The sequence below is a fragment of the Mesoplodon bidens genome (genome assembly GCF_964165515.1).
Source record: "Mesoplodon bidens genome assembly, chromosome: 7".
Taxonomy (NCBI): domain Eukaryota; kingdom Metazoa; phylum Chordata; class Mammalia; order Artiodactyla; family Ziphiidae; genus Mesoplodon; species Mesoplodon bidens.
In genome coordinates, this window is record NC_138164.1 from 94,281,701 (window position 1) to 94,299,827 (window position 18,127).

Below are 18,127 nucleotides of genomic sequence, written 5' to 3' on the forward strand. Positions count from 1 at the left end.
AGTGACAACATTCAATGTGTTAAGTGAATTAATGAGGGTGGAAATTCAGGCATAAGTAATAGAGATATTTTAGGCTGATATTTTAGGCTTTATCATGCTAGTTAAGCACCTTTTTTTGTGCTTAAAGGCTGCCTCTGACTTCTGTTAAAGCCTATTGTGTGTGTTTCTTCTTTTATAGAAAGGCAAACTTGATAGGGGTAAAGAGCGTGAGCTTTGAAGTCAAATAAACCTGGATTGAATCCCCACTATACCATTGACTTGCTTGTTACTACTGGACAGCCTTTTTAAGCATCTGGAGTCACAGCATTACAAGAATGGAACATATGGTTACTGTGGAAATTAGAGATAATGAGACTTACACGGCATACTGTAGTCACTCAATGACTATTGCTATTTTAATAATTGTTTTCATTTTAGAGAGCTATGTACCCATGCAATATTTCCTAATGTTTGTTGATATCTAAGGGATTCTAATGAGACTGACATATTTCTGCCTTATGACATCCCAAATGTCTTGGGCTGCCATAACAAAATACCACAGAGTAGGTGGCTTAAACAATAGAAATTTATTTTCTCACAATTGTGGAGCCTGGAAGCCTGAGATTAGGGTGCCAAAGTGGTCAGGTTCTGGTGAGAGCTCTCTTTCTGGCTTGGAGAATGGGCAACTTCCCATGTGTTCTTACACGGTAGAGAGAGAGGGAGGGAGTGAGCTCTTCGTTGTCTCATAAGGGCACTAATACCATCATGAGGGCCCCACCCTCATGACCTCTCTAAAGCTAATTATCTCCCAAAGGCCCCATTTCCAAATGCCATTACATTTGGGGGGTTAAGGCTTTAACATGTGAATTCTGGGGGACACAATTCAGTCCACAGTAACCCAAAAGAGGCCCTATCGCAAATTGATTGACCTGGAAGTTTTTCTTTCTAGTAATGGGTTAGCTTGAATTGGGAGCAGTGGGTTTGGGGAGAGGGTTTTGCAGCTCAGTGGGCTATGATCTGGTTTGATTGCCACCTCCAAATACAACTGTAGGTTTGTCATTTGAATTTTAAATTTCCTTCCATTAAAGTGAGAAGAAGGCAAGAGTGGCTGATGGCAAGGTGCACAAGCTCAGTGAAGTTCTTGGGCTTTCATCTAAGTCAGTGTATCTATTATTCTCTTGCAAAACACTTGACCAGGAGTGTGGAGAGAAGAGGGTTGGAAATGAAATGATGGTATTTAGATGGAGGATGATGACATATAATATGTTAAGATATGGGGTACATGATTAGATAGAGAGTAAGTGAAGGCAGAACATGGAAATCCACACTCCTCTGCCTCTAGCATTTCTGGGTACTGTGAAGATTATCTAATTATAGGCCCAATGCCTTAATAATCTCAAAATTTACCATTAGGTGTCATTAGCTTTGAAATCTAGCCTCTTTCTCTTCTCTGCTGCATGACCTTGGGCAAGTCAAAGAACCTCACCAAGCCTCAGTTTTCTCATTTCTAATAATGCAGTTTAAGGACCCAAGTTTCTTACACATAGTAGGTACTCAATTAGGGTTTATGACTTTGAAAATGAATTTGTTTACCTCTTCATCACTGAAAAGCAAGTGGCAGATATTGTTCATGACTGTATGAGCCCAAACTGACATGCTGGACCTCAATTCTGAAAAGGTAAGATTACTTTATAAAAGTAAATAAAAGCTACTCCAATAACTCAGGTCCTCAGTCTTATCTGAAACCCTTGGAGCCAGATGTATTTAGGGATTTTGAAATTTTCAGATATCATAAAGGTAATACAGTATATATACTGCATGTACCGCCCCCAGTGGGATCTGGAGAAACACCCAGAATCAAACACATTAATAATTCTTTAGTGAAATATGTGAATATTTATATTAAGGGGGATATGCAGAGCATATAGTCTCACATCAGTTCAGGTCAGGTTTTGCCACAAAAAGTAGTTCAGTTTAGGTTAGGTTTTGCTGCCAAATGTATAAAAAGGTTTGATTTTTGAAACTTTTTGGAAAAGTTTTAGAATTGCAGATAAGGGACTGAGGATCTGTGTTGTTAAAATAGCTTTTGATAGTACTTTTATGAAGTAATATTGACTTTTCAGAGTTGAAGTCTTTGCCACATAACTTGGTCATAGGTGTTAAATTATGAAAATAAAATGTGAATGCTGCCTTCCCAGTGAGAAATGCAAATCTCAGGCCATTCAAATATCCGGGCAATCATAGTTTCACAGACTCGTGACTATCAAATGATGAATATCCAGGCAGAAATCTTTACTGAATGTACAAAGAGCATACATTGCCAGGCCTGTGATCTTATCATGGGTAATTCACTACTATTTGGCTGACAGATCTCACAACATAGCTGCCTTTGGATAATGCTCCTAGCAGAGAAAGCAGTTTGAAAATTAATCACTTAGCTCTCATTTATTCTTTAAGAAATCGCACCCAGGCTATCACAAAGGAGTACATTTGACCCAGAGTCCTGTGCAAATAAGAAAACATGCTGTTTGCTTACTCTTTTCAAGATAAAAAATTTGATAAGGTGACCTCCACCGTAAGGCAGACCAAGCAGTGCATATCTGTGATACTAGTAGAGAGACTGAGACCCTTTGTTTTTTTCTCTGAGCCCTTTTCTGCATCACAGTTTTCCCTTGGATGACCTTCATCTGTAGTTATTAAACGTACCTGCCCATCACAATCACCAGGAAAAAAAAAGTCAGACTTCCAGTATATCATCCTAGGAGATTCAGCAGAGGTAGAGTCCTGAAAATCCTTTGTTTGTTTATTTTTTTCTAATGTGCAGCTAAATTTGGTGACTAGAGTTCAACTTTTGGATTGTATTGACCTTTCAGGTCACAGCATTAGAAATCTTGTTTGGGAAGAGAAAGCCGAGGTACACAGTAATTAACTGAAGATTCCCTAGAAGCAATGCATTTAAAATTTTTAATGTAATTTTGACAATTGGATACAAAAGATTTATTGGATCCAAAGACTCCTTTTTATCCATGTTACAAAATATCATTACCAACTGTGTAAGTTGGGAGCCCAGTGGGAGGAAGAAGTCCATGGAGAATTCACAATTGAATTTCGTTCCTGTCATTTGTTCTGGCCTCAAAGAGTTAAGTTCATCTATGAGGTTCTTTAGGGAAACATGTAAGAGGGGGGTTTAACATAGCTACACTCCATACACTCCCAGGTTGGTGTATAGCAGGGGCCACAAACTTACCAGGTTTATAGGTGCTAATTAGGCAACTTAAATGTATGAACTCCTGGGCCAGATGGGGAACCTGCCAAATTCATCCAAAGTTGGGCAAAACCCCCTTAATCTCCAGCCAGTTATGGCCAGGTGGAACTATGGACCCAGTATTGTGGATTTTTTTTAATTTTAAAGAGAAAATCTGGGTCATTATGTGAAATTTTCCAATTTTTAAATGGACACAATTCCAGAACTCTATGAATTAGGTATTATTATTATCTCCAGTTTACAGGTAAGGAAACATATTCAGGGAATGTGATAATTTAAATTATGTAACAAATATTCCATCTCTACTCTCCAATTAGAGACAGTGTACATTTCCCTGACCCATTGGCATTGGCCTTGGCCATTTGATTTGCTGTGGCCCAAGAATGTTAGCAAAAGTGACAACATGCCAGATGTGAGCCAAGGCCAAAAGAAGGTCTGGCATATGTGTACTTCTGCCATTCCTGAAAGAACAGGCTCCTACTAGCCTGCTGGTCTATGGAAGATGAGAGTCACATGGAGACAATGTGATTCCCACTTGCAGCTTGATGCTGAGCCCAGACCCATCTGGTCTGGATCAGTCAACACCTCAGTAACTCTCAGAGACATGAGCAAGAATAGATGACAGTTGTTTACACGTTATCATTTTGACTATAGGTAACTTATGGGGAGTTTACAACTTGCCTATGGTTACAAACCAGTCATTGGTTTAGTGAGGATTTGAAACTGGGTCTTCTAAATCTAAAGCCTATAATTACTAGTATTCTTCATTTACTGATACCTTGGCCCACTGATAATATACTGTTTAATAATGCTTCTTCAGGTTCATGGTCCTAAGATATCAAATTGCCTTGAAATGACTTGAAATAAAATCGCCCTTGGGAACATTTCATTGTTCTTTAATTTTATTTAACTTCTGATTCTTTGAAACTGATGATTGCCATTTGATTATGTAGACAAGTTTTGATTGGTAGAAAATACTTTGGAATTGTTGTGATGGGTTTTGGTCTTCCTTCTTAAAATTATACATACACACACATATATTATCCATGTACACACACACTCACACACACACACACATGATACTTCCTCACTTCCTCCCAGTCTTGAGTGAGCATACAATGTTCCTCCAGCTGGATACTCCCCTTTCCAACCTCTTCATCTGGCCCAGGACATTTAAGGCCCCTTTATTTTACCCAAGTGTATTAGTTTCCTACAGCTGCCAGAACAAAGCACCACAAACTGAGTGACTTGTAACAAGGGAAACTTATTGTCTCACAGTTTTAGAGGCTGAAAATTGAAATGAAGGTGTTGGCAGGGCCATACTGGGAAAATCCTTCCTTGCCTCTTCCTAGTTTCTGGTGGTTTGCTGGCAGTCTTTGGCATTCCTTGGCTTACAGCTGTGCAAGTCCAGTCTCTGCCATAATTGTCACATGATGTTCACCCTGTATGTCTCTGTGTCTTCATTAGGGGCTCACTGGATCCAGTATGACCTCCTCTTAACTAATTACATCTGCAATGATCTGCTTTCCAAGTACGGTCATATTCTTAGTTAGAGGGGTTAGGACTTCAACATATATATATTTTTTGGGATGGGGAAGGTCACAGTTCAACCCATAACATCCATCCTTGGCCTGGATTTAGGAGGAGAGCTGACAGCTTGGGGATTCTGTTCACATAGTTCTCAAATGGCCATGCCTGTATCTCCTAGGGCCCCCACACCCACAGCCTCTCTGGCCTTCATCCTCTGGGCTTTGTATAATTCAAGGAGAGAAATTGTCTTCAGTAGTAGGTACTTTCTCAGGGACCTCTCAATTCATTTTTCTCTGAGCAATATATTTTCCTGCTCACTGAGTGAATATCTTTGCCCCCAGGTGGCCAGCCTTTTTCATTACTTGGAAAATCCCTCAAACTCCAAATCAAAAAGAACCACAAGTTAACCATATTTCTATCTATTTTCCCCACATAAACACACACACACACACACACACACAGCATTAGGGAATACAGCTGAAATATGCTGGGCTGACTGTTTTCTACACTGATTGATTTTAATGCTAGTTGTTGCAGGAAGATAGTCAGACTGGGAACTGGGTGCCAGAAACCTGGTTTCCTCTCCTCTGGTTCCTCTTTGCTGTGTGCCAAACTTGCTTCTCCTGCCCTGTGTTTGGCTGATTCAACTTCCGGTCTCACATGCCTTCTAGTGAGTCTGAAAGAAGAGTCCTGGGGAGTTGTGGCTAGGTCATCCCTTTGTATGCATGGTGGATTGGTTCCAGGAGCCCCTACAGATACCAAAATATGAGGATGCTCAAGTCCCCTATATAAAGGGGTGGAGAACAGTAAGGCCTCCATATCCATGAATTCTGCATCCGGGGATCCATCCGTGGTTGGTTGACTTCCCAGAAATGAAACCCGCATATACAAAGGACCAACTGTACTTGGAAAGGGAGTGGTGCCATTTGCTCCCTGTTCACATGACAAGTAGTTCTGGACACAGCAAAGGCTGCTGAGAAATAGGACTTGGAGGGGTCAGGCATGGATGATAGTGGTATACAAAATAGCACTTTCAACCCCTTTAAAACATGTTTCTAGGTATTATCTCATATTCTGTACCTTCTGTCTGTTTTGTCCACTGGCTTCTGCTGTGCCTAAGCTTCCTCCCATTTTGAGACCAATTTTCTCTTCTCTCTCCAGCTTCTACACTTGATCCCAGACTGTCTACTTTTCTTGACATTGTGGTTCATCCTTGACCTTTTGTATCAATCTCCTTTCCCCAGACTCCAAAACTATTATATCTCATTTTGACCCTCCAGTTCTGAGTGATAGGAAAAAGTATTGGATTTTAGTGAGAATTAGTACTTCCCAGCTTGTTCCATATATAAGGAACTGCTTTTATTTTCAGAAAAACTTGCCCACCTTCACAGAAGGGGCATAATGCACTAATTTATTTATAATACAAATGGTGTAGCACATATAGGAAGCTTCTGCAGTAAAGTCCTGACTCCTTGGGGACCCTCAAGCTAAGGATTGGGAGTCATAGGTCCAAAGACTTAGGTGGTTCTTTCTTTAGGCAGCCAGTTATTGTCTGGTCTTCCTCTGAATCAGTGTGACACCTGAAAACCAGGAATAAAAAGGGTTCATTCATTCATTCATTCACCTATGCATTCATCCTTTGATCAAACTTTTAATGAGCACTTTACTGCATGTTATTGAAGTAATTGCTGGGGATGTAAATATGGATATGTTGTAGTCCCTACACTGAAGGGCTCAGACTCTGGTCAGGGAAACAGGGGTATAAAAACTTTAAACTCATTAGAAATGTATATCAGTAATTATCAAATTTTATGGCAGATCAAAAGAGAATATAACACAAAGTGGTCCAGACATCCTCAGTTTAAATCCTGGCTCCTCTTTCAGCTCTCCTGCCTGAGGCTATTTTCCTAACTTCTCTGAGCCTCAGTTTCCTAATATGTAACATATGGACATGGGTGGATTCAGGTGTTATAGAGTCTGAAACCTAAGCAGCTATGGAAATCATCATTAGGAAAAATAATACCAAATTATGAATATAAAATGATGTGCAGAAGTGAACAGTTATTTAAAATGATAAATCATAACTTATACATTTAAAAATTAGAAAAGGATGAAAAATGCTGTCAGTATCATGAAATTCAAAATATACAATCTTATTACTATTAATAATATGCATCTGCCTAATATATCTCTGTAATAAGTATTTTTGCATATATTTTGGATGCATATTTTTGATTGCTTCTTTATATGACAACAATTTTATAACAATTTCCATAGTTAGAAGATATCACATCTTTCTTACAGCATGTTTGTCAAATTAATATATATATATATATTGATAATTTAGAAGTTCTTAAGTTTCACAATTCATTCTTGCTAATATCAAATGTCTACATTCCTCTCTCAGGTGGTGCTTCTTGCTCTGTGGCACTTTCTGGGGTAAATCCAACCCTTTAATTCTGCTAGGAGTGGTCTGGAAGGCCATGCCCAGCAGCTGGGGAAATTGGACCAGAAGATGGTCTACTTTGCCACCCCTGATTCCTCCCTGCCTTAATCTGTTCAGGCTGCTGTAACAAAGTACCCTAGACTGGGTGGCTTATAAACTACAGAAATGTATTTCTCACAGTTCTGGTGGTTGGAAGTCTGAGATCAGGGTGTCAGCATGGTGAGGGCTCTCTTTGGGGCTGCAGACTGCTGACTCCTCATTTCCACTCATATCCTCGTATGGTAGAAAGAGAGCTGGCTAGCTCTCTAGTCTCTTCTTATAGGGCACTAATCCCATTTATGAGGGCTCCACCCCTATGGCCTAATTACCTCCCAAAGGCCTTACCTCCAAATACCATCACATTGGAGGTTAGGATTTCAGTGTATAAATTTTGGGAGACACAAACAGTCCATTGCACTTCTTTAATCCATGGATCTTGGGATATGTTGTCACTTGGCCATGAGTTGTGGGTCCTAGTGGCTCGCTCCTAGCAGAAGCAGAGAAGCATTTATTTTCAAAGGACAAAGGGATGTCTACATGACCTCAAAAAAAAGAGGTTTTTTAGCACAGATTTTTTGAAAAGGAAGCTACTTCTAATTTTTAAATTTTTGGTAGAGGTGTTAGTGGGATTTTTTTAAATATCGAGAAACAGAAACCCACTCAGATAAGTTAAATTTAAAAGGAGGCGATTGAAAGGCTACAACAAATAGTGGCAGAGAAACAATATTAGGGAATGCAGAGAATTTAGGAATGAAGAACAGCTGGGGCCCATGGAGACTAACCTGGAAATCGAAGCTTCTCCTGTCTCCTGTCTCTCCTGAGCCTGTCTGTCTCATGGGTGCTTTCATTTCATGCACCTATTCATTTCCTGTTTCTCTCAGCAGGCTGGCTTTCCCTGATTTTCTACTCACTGCATAACTGTTGGCAGCCATGGAGGTGGCCATGAATTTCCATGGCACAGACTCAGCCTTCACCTTCTACAACTTCTCAGAGCCCTGTGTCCACCACTAAGAGAGAATGGATCTGATTGTCTTATCCTAGCTTCAAGATGGTTCTTTGTGTGTCAGAGGTCCATGTCTTGATCAATTAACTACAACTAAAGGGAGAAAGTTCTTGTGATAGGAAGCACAGCCATTTGGGTGCCCATGGGCACCCATGCATGGGCTGGGCATGAGCTGAAGTTTCCAAAAAGAGAATATGGGCAGGGCATTTATTATGCATTAGACACTGATTCAGAGAAAAAATGGGTTAAATTAAATAAAAAAGAGGTGTAAACATATACAGTGTTCATTTATCTGTGCTTCTCTAGTAGAGGTTTATTGCAGTGGGCAGGAGGGAACTCTAAGCAATATGTCATGCTCACTCTTTCTGGATCATTGACTTTAAATATGGATAATTGAAAATATCATTTGAAGAATTAGCATGGAGAGCATAAAGTCTAGCTGTTTATGGCAGTAACCTCTCAGGTGTACATACTTACCTCCTTCTTGATACTTTGACCAAAATGTTTAAGAAGCACTGAATACATACTTATGCCCTTTCTTTTTTCTAGAAGAGATTTGAGATGGAAACAAACTTTATTTTCAAAAATCACATTAGCAGATTTGTGAAATTGATTGTTTCTCTTTGAAGACTCTCCTTACTTATCCAATATTCATTCATTCATTCAATAAAATAAATATGTATTGAGTAACTACTGTCTGTCAGTAATGACAAGACCACTGTATGGACCTGGCATTATGGAGTTTACAGAGAGGTGAGGGAGACTAAAAATAAACATGTTAACAGATAAAGTATGCTTGACTGAGATAAGTTCTCTGAAGGAATCAGAGTGCCAGGACAGAGAGTAACAATGGAGGGAACAGCAGCAGAGAGGATGACCTGCAAAGGTCCTCAGAAGGTGACCTGTGAGGTAGACCTGAACAGTGGGGCTCTGGAAAGCCAGGGAGGAGCTCTCCAGGCAAATGGAGTAACACGTGCTTGGGCCTGAAGCAGGGAATTGCTGGGCATGTTTAAGGAACTGAAAGTTGGGTAGTATAATTGGAGATGAGTGAGAGAGAATGTAAGGGTATGAGGATGAAGAGGTAGACGGGACTTAGAAGCAGTGAGTTTGGGTTTTATTCCAAGTATAATGGGAAGTTATCAAAGGTTAAATAAGAGAATGATTTTGTTTGGTTTATTTTTTTTTTAAAGATCACTCTGGTCAAGTGGAGGTTCAGTTGGGAGGTATTTGTGCACAAAGGTGATGGCGAGAAGAGGTGGACATCTCACAGAATGGGAAATTGAGGTTATTTGAGAAACGAATCCACTTTCTCGGTGGTGACATCAATCAGTGCAGATGTATGCTTTTCTCCATCAAACATCAGTGTGTTCAGATACAGACATAGAGATTGTGGATAGTAGGGTTTAACATGCAAGTCTAGAATTTTGTCTGGAAATATGACTGAAGGAAAGGAATGAAAACAGTATGAGTGATTATATTTGCAATAGAGTGATTAAAATGAAAAAGCATATATTCACGGTTGAATAAGGAGGAAAGTTAGAGTTGGAAGAGACGGGTTATGAGAATGTACCAGGATCAATAAGACTGAGGAATTGTTCAGTGTGGGTATTTGAGCCAGTGAGGCGAAAAGGCTAGGATGTTAGGGTCAATAAGAGGTATGTCTAAAATCAAGATGTGACCCTGAGGAACAAGGAAGATAAGAGAAAAACTGAGAAGGATGCTTGGCAAGCAGTGTTCATGGGGACAGCTCAGTCCATCAGGGAGATGAAGAGAGCAAACTGAGAAGAACTAGTGGGTGTAGGGATCTTGTTGATCAGAGGTGGGCTATCTGCAAGGGCACCATGGGTGTGGGAGAGTGGAAAAGAGTGGGAGGTTGAGCCTAGTTAGGGAAAGTACAGAGCAGTAAAGGGAAGGAGAGTCTGCTGATAATGGATGATCATACAGGCTTGTGCTTCTGGGAGAGATTGAGGTAAACAGAGTGCAAGGCTGTTGGATTGATCCGGATGCTCTCCTTGGACAGGTTTGGCATTGGGCCTGGCTCTGAGATCCAGGATTCCCTTCCTGGAGGTGTGGTGGGTTCCAGGGTGATGCTTGTGAAGCTATGGCTACAGACAGGGGGCAGGCCACTGGGGACACATACAAGTGAGGGCATCAAAGACCAAAGACATTGTTCTAGAAGACTCCTGGTGCTTCCTTATAATTACTCAACCTCAGTACAGTGCTACTAAGTAGGTTTTTATTCCCATTTTACAGAAGCTGAAACTACAGCACAGACAAGTTAAAAGATTTGGCCAAGATGGACAATAAGGATGGAGAGAGGATTTTAAACCCAGGTCTTTGCAAACCCCCGGCCTGAGTTCTTTCCATTATCACATCATCACAGGCACTGTACCTACTGTAGTAGGAACCAGAGAGAGATGCAGGAGCTTCCTCTGAGTCTGGCTGGGAAGAATTCCTTCATTGCTTGGCTGTCATTCTCATGAGATTTTGAGCTTCTCGATGGCAGAGACTGTCACCTTTGTGTCCCTAGCTTCTAGCACAGTGCCTGACACATTGTAGGTGCTCAATAATATTAATGAATGAACAAATTAATGAATTTTCTTTTTTCTCCTCCTCCTTTTCTTCTCTTCCCTTTTTTCCTTTCTCTGTAGCAGGTCAGTTAGCCCAAGGGCAGCTTTATGGGCCCACAGCCATGATTTCCTAGACTTTGCCTCAAAGTTTCTGATCAAATTGCTTAATCTAGTTGAGATATCCCTTAACAATAAAAGAAAATCTGTGCTTTTACTCTGCACTGGGGTGTGGAATACTCAGAATTATTAGAACATTCATCATTACGGAGCCTAAGGAGTGCAGTGTGTGTGTGTGTGTGTGTGTGTGTGTAAGTGTGCACAGGCTCCTTTGTGTAAATTATGAATGCATGGTCTATGTTTGCCACTTTACCCTAAGACTCCAGAATGGATGAAGCCAGCATTAACAGATGGATTTCTCTAAGGTTTATTAATATAAATAGCAGTCAGTCCTGTGTGCTTTTGTTTCTGTACTCTGATGCCCCCCACCATGTGCATTTTCTTTGGGGCAGTATCGGATACTCTGTTACTCTTGTGTACACATCCTCTTATACCTTAAGGTGGCAGCAACAATCAGATGGTATTTATAGAAAATTAACTGAAAGGGTGAGGAAGTGGGAAAAAGAGAAAACGAATTCTTTCTGAAATGTTCTTTCTGAAATGTCCATTTTCTGCTCAGCAGAACCATATTCATAGTGAGATTATTCATTATTAAGAGTTTATTTCAGCCCAGACTGTGTGTGTCAGTAGACTAGGACTAGTTTCTCAAAGTGGGTGGCTGGAAATGAGTTCCTTATCTGGTCATTCATATCGGTTGTTCAGGGTTTCTTTATGATAATTATGATAATTATTAATTCTGCCAATGGCTTTTGCATGTTGATTAAATTTTGGTGCCTGATATATAATATTAGGATTCAGTTGCTTGGTACCATTGTCATATTAGCAGTAGTGCGTATGTGTGGATATGTTGGCCTGAAAAATTCTCAAGTCTTTGCAGTGCCCAGTACTTATTTTAAAATAAGTATTTAAAAATTCTTAGTAATTTTTTAAAGATTTTTAGTTTTTTAATTAAAGTATAGTTACTGTACAATATTATATGTTACAGGTGTACAATATAGTGATTCACAATTTTTAAAGGTTGTACCCCATTTATAGTTATTATAAAATATTGGCTATATTCCCCGTGTTGTACAATATATCCTTGTAGCTTATTTTATACCTTATAATTTGTACCTCTTAATCCCCTACCTGTATGCTGCTCTCCCACTTCCCCACTGGTAACCATTGGTTTGTTCTCTGTATCTGAGTCTACTTCTTTTTTGTTATATTCACTAGTTTGTTGTATTTTTTTAGATTCCACATATAAGTGATATCATACAGTACTTGTCTTTGATTTACTTCACCTAGCATATAGATATTTCACTTCTGTTAATTCAAAACATATGTGAACACTATCTTTGCTGAGAACCCTATTTAGTTGGGAAATCTAATTTCTAAGTGTAATCATTCTAATAACCTTTGAAGAGTAATAGTAATGACAAGGAATATTACCCTCTGAGGAGTTCAGATCCTCTTCCTTCCTTTCACAAGCATCCAAAGAAAATGCTTCAAGTAAATGTTGATAGTTTGGGAGTTTAGTTACAAGTCAGTGAGAGAAATAATTTGTAGTCTTGTGAAGATTTCTATGTGCTGATTTGGAAAAGTCTCAAGGTATATTATTAGGCTAGAAAAAGGTGAAAATAGTATATTTAGTAGTCCCACTTGTAAATAAAATAGATATATAAAATAAATGCTGTTTTATGGTTTTCTATTTCCTTTTCCTTTTTTTAATAGAGGGCCACAAGAAAGTGTTAGTATCTGACTCTGGAGAATTGGACTAAGGATGTACAGGGAGAACTTTTGTTTGTCAATTTATACTTTCCAGTTAGCTCTGTTTCAGGTTTTACCATATACAAGTTTTAAACAGAAGAAACCATTTAATTAGTAGCCAAAAGGGTTGATCACACTGAGTGGGGCTGAGGAGGCAGGTGCAAGTGGCTTTAAAGCCAACAGAAGTCTGGTAGCTGTTGCAGCAGTTTTAGTTGTGGACTTTGGCACAACTGATATCACCATGAAGTGTCACCTTCAGCCCTAAAAATTCTTAATAATTTTGAGACTTTGGTAAAATAATATTATTAATAAATAAAATGCTAGCAGCTACTATTTATTGTCTACCATCTTCCTAACACAGTCTCAAGCTACCTGTGTTTAACATGTGTTGCCTGTTTTTATTTTAATTAATAAACTATTTTTAATAGCAGTTTTAGGTTCATAGAAAAATTGAGCAGAAAATACAGAGAGTTCCCACATACCCTCTATACCCCCAAATGCAAACAACTTCCCCCATTATTGACACTCCTCACAGCAGCAGCACATTTATTGCAATCCATGAACCTGCACTGACCCATTTTTATCACCCGAAGTCCATGGTTTACTTTAGAATTCCCTCTTGGTGTTGTACATTCTATGGGTTTGGACAAATGTATAATGACATGTATCTACTATTGTAGTATCATACAGAATAGTTCCACTGCTCTAAAAAACCCCCATACATCCTCTTCCCTGACTCCTGGCAATCACTGATCTTTTTACTGTCTCCATAGTTTTGCCTTTTGCCAGAATGTCATAAAGTTGGAATCTTACAGTATATAGCCTTTCAGGTTGGCTGTTTTCACTTAGTAATAATGCATTTAAGGTCTCTCTGTGTTTTTTCATGGCTTGATAGCTCATTTCTTCTTAGCTCTGCATAATATTGCATTGTATGATGTACCACAGTTTATCTATTCACCTACTGAAGTAGATCTTGGTTGCTTCCAAGTTTTGGCAATTTTGAATAAAGCTGCATCATCTATGTGTAAGTTTTTTGTGTGGACCTAAGTTTTCAGTACCTTGGGTAAATACCTCGGAGTGCAATTACTGGATGGTACGGTAAGAGTTATGTTTAGTAACCACTAAACTGTGTTCCGAAGTGGCTGTACCATTTTGCACATTTTGCATTCCCACCAGCAGTGAATGAGAGTTCCTGTGGTTTCACACCTTTGCCAGCATTTGGTGGTGTCACTGTTCTGGATTTTGGCCATTCTAATAGGTGTGCAGTGGTATCTCATTGTTTTAATTTGCAATTCTCTAATAACATATGATGCGGAGCATCTTTTCATATACTTATTTCACATCTGTATATCTTCTTTGGTGAAATGTCTGTTCAGGTCTTTTGAACCCACTTTTTATGTGGCTTGTTTGTTTTCTCACTGTGTTTTAATATTTTGGATAACAGTCCTTTGTCAGATGTGTGTTTTGCAAATATATTCCACCAGCCTGGCTTATTTTCTCATTCTCTTAACATTGTCGTTCACAGAGCAGAAATTTTTAATTTTAGTGAAGTCTAGCTTGTCAAGCATTTCTTTCATGTACTGTGGTTTTGCTGTCATATCTACAAAGTAATTGCCATACTGAAAGTCATCTATGATTTCTCCTTTGTTATCTTCTATGATATTTTATATTTAGGTCTGTGACCAGTTTTTTTTTTTTTTTTTTTTTTTTTTTTTTTGCGGTACACGGGCCTCTCACTGCTGTGGCCTCTCCCGTTGCAGAGCACAGGCTCCGGACACGCAGGCTCAGCGGCCATAGCTCACGGGCCTAGCCGCTCTGCGGCATGTGGGATCTTCCCGGACCGGGGCACGAACCCACGTCCCCTGCATCGGCAGGCGGACTCTCAACCACTGCACCACCAGGGAAGCCCTGTGATCAGTTTTGAGTTAATTTTTGTGAAGGTTTAAGGTCTGTTTCTAAATTATTTTTATTTTGTGCTTGCTGATGACCAGTTGTCCCGGCATCATTTGTTGAATCTTTTGTCTACTTTTATATTCCCTGCAAACCCAAGCAAGAGTTACTGCCTTTACCTCCATATTAAAGACAAATAAAGCAGAGAGCGAAGGTTCACAGAGCTAATAAATAGTGAAGCTGGGGGTGGGAACCCAGGTATTTCTCACTTCAAACTCCTCCTATTTTGCCCTTCAATAAAATGTTTTTGTGAGCCTGACCAGAAAGTAGGGTTCTTAAATTAATATGTCATCACAGTTTAACAAAATGCATACAGTGATTTTAAGCCTAGGGATTATTTCCAACAAATCAAACCTAAGGAGAAAAATAAATTTTTGAAAATATGTTAAATAACTTTCTCTCATTATCCAACTATACATCAAACAAGTATTTGAGTATGAAACGATATGTTAGCTGTATTGGATGCAACACTGAATAAGATACAATCATATCTCCCATAGGAAATTTAAATATTGTGATAAATGTGTAAACAAAATACTACGTTGACTACAAAGGAAGAAGTGATTTATTTTGCTTCACAGAAGAGAGGCTTCTTGCAATAAGCTACAGAATTATTCACAACTATTCTTTTGAGAAAAAATAGTATGTCTTCTCTCTGTTACCACTCCACTCTCATGTAAAACATTAAAGGTAACTTTGGTAATATGACAGAAGTCGGTGAGGTGGAGCAGGAAGTCTTGTTCTGTTGATCTCACTCTGCCAAGTATGACTGTGGACAAATTCTCAAGCACATGAAACTCATAAAACCTGGGATGGGAGCTGGGGTGGAAGATGATTCTGGGAGGTGGTGATGGAATGGTTAATTATCATAAAGTTATGTAAGATGGGCATGTAGATACCACAGTAAAGCAGAATCACAGTCAGGAGAATTGGAACTCAAAGTCAGAGAATGGTTTCGTTCATTCAGTCATAATTTGGTAATTACCAAATCTATGACAGTTCTGCAGTTTGCTTGCAAATTAGGATTATCTAAATGCCTATCTATTAAGGAAATGAGTGCTTCCGGAAATTCTCTAGGTTTGAATATGGAGGACAGCATCATGTGGACCTAGTCGTAAGTAAATACAGGTGTCAGGGCGAGGGGGAACAGAATGCCTGTTAGATCACTACATACGCAAGTCATGGCACAGAAATACTGTCAACTCTGGGACGAAGATGATTCTTTCTTTTAAGTAAATTGAAGGGTCCTTATTAGCATAGGCCCGATGTGGAGGGTGAGAAGAACTGAGGGTCTATGGGAGAGGTGGAGGTATTTATTTCCCCTGGAATGGGAAGGAGGCACAGAGCTCCTCCGTTTATCGAACTCTTATATGGCACTTACTATATGCAAGCACTCTATAAATAGTAACTCACTTATCTTAATAACAACCTTGTGAGGTAGGAATTATGATTAAACCTATTTTACAGGTAAGGAAACTGAGCCCCAGAGATACTGAGTAACTTGTCCAAGGTCATACAGGTCACAGATGCTTTTTTCCCCCTTACAACCAAACTTACACTGAGATAGCAAGTGGTGAACACATTCTGGTTTTATGCAGACAATTGATTTTTTTTCTTTTTTCTTTAATTTTATTTTTTTTACACTAAGACCTTGAGTTTTTAAAAATTTATTTATTTATTTATTTATGGCTGTGTTGGGTCTTCGTTTCTGTGCGAGGGCTTTCTCCAGTTGTGGCAAGTGGGGGCCACTCCTCATCGCCGTGCGCGGGCCTCTCACTATCGCAGCCTCTCCTGTTGCGGAGCACAGGCTCCAGACGCGCAGACTCAGCAATTGTGGCTCACGGGGCCAGCCGCTCCGCGGCATGTGGGATCTTCCCAGACCAGGGCTCGAACCCTTGTGTCCTGCATTGGCAGGCGGACTCCAACCACTGCGCCACCAGGGAAGCCCCAGACAATTGATTTTTGAATCAGCATTCCTAGGACAGGGAAGACTTCATGGACCTAAGCATCTGCTTCCCCCGTCCAAGCTTGGCATGGACCAGTTAGCACCTTTTTCCCTCTGTGACATCAGAAAATGCCCTGAGAACACAGACATCTTGTGTTATCAGAGGTCTCAGAGCTGGAATGGAATACCACCAAATCCAAACTGATAACAGCTTCTGCTGTCTGTCATGTCACTGAGATGTTTTTCACAGCTAAAATCACACCAATGTGCCTCTAACGGTCCTGAGCTCACTATGACCGCAGACCTTGCAGCAGCTCATGTACCCCAGACAAACATTATCTCATAGCCTGGCTCAGACTCGGATATGGAAAATGGCCAATAAAGATATTAAAAGGGTTTGGCTCAGAGAAAGCACAGCTAATCACTGTCCTGCTGGATGAGAGTGGGAGGTATGCAGGGGCCCAGGCCTTTCCTTCTATTTTTAAATCAGGAGTCTGAGCAGTAAATCCCACATCTCCCTGAATTCACTGCACTGGTCCACAGAGAAGCATGGGATGTGGCCTACAGTGGCAGCTGAAAGAATTGCTCAAGCAGATTGTCCCTTTCTCTGCCACTCGGGTATAGATGGTTTAAAACTACTAATGGTTGCACAACTCTGTAAATATACTAAAAAGCACTGGATTGTACACTTTAAATGGATGAATGGCACGGCATGGGTATTCTTAGTAAAGCTGTAAACAATCAATTGCAAATGTTTATCTGTTAATGTTGATCTGTAATGAAATTTTATGTATTTCATCTTTGAATATGTTCTTTCACAGATAGGTATTGCCAAATACAGATATCAGTCCACAAAAAACAAAAACAAAAACAAAAATTTACAGTGTCATGGAGGGCGTTTCAGCTGCAGGGCTACGGTGGTTGGCATAATAGTGAGCTTCCTGCGTCTCTGGGGCTTCCTGAACCTCTGGCTGGTGCTTTTCTGCCCCTCAGCACTCACAACCAGTGATAATTTTGAATTAAATGTCATGTCGAAGTTGTTGATAACTGTTAACTTTCTCCAGGAGGTAATTGAAATGTCCCTCTATTTGCATTGGAGACTTTGTATTTATGAAACAGTTTGCTGAGTTATGTATCATTGAAGATATATATTTTGCAAAGAGCTTTTCCAGCTGGCTTTGTGGCTCTTGTGTTTTGTTTCAAGTGGAGGATGAAAGAGCATCTGGATTAAATGTGCTTTAAAGGGTATTAGTTACATGGTGGCATTTTTTTGCACTTGTCATTTTTCAACTTGACTTCCCTGTCATTTGGCATTTGGATTTTTATATATATTAAAGCCCCCTTTAGCTGAAGTTTTAGCAACCCTTAGGTGTAGAGACTAATAAACAGATAAGAAAGTATGTGGCACATCAGTTGGGACCAAACAATTATGCCTTCTATACCTGATCCAGTTTATTTTCCTCTCCATATTTGCTCAGCACCCCCTGTCACCTGGGTCTTGGTTATTTGTTAGAGGGAGGGCCCTGGCCACTGC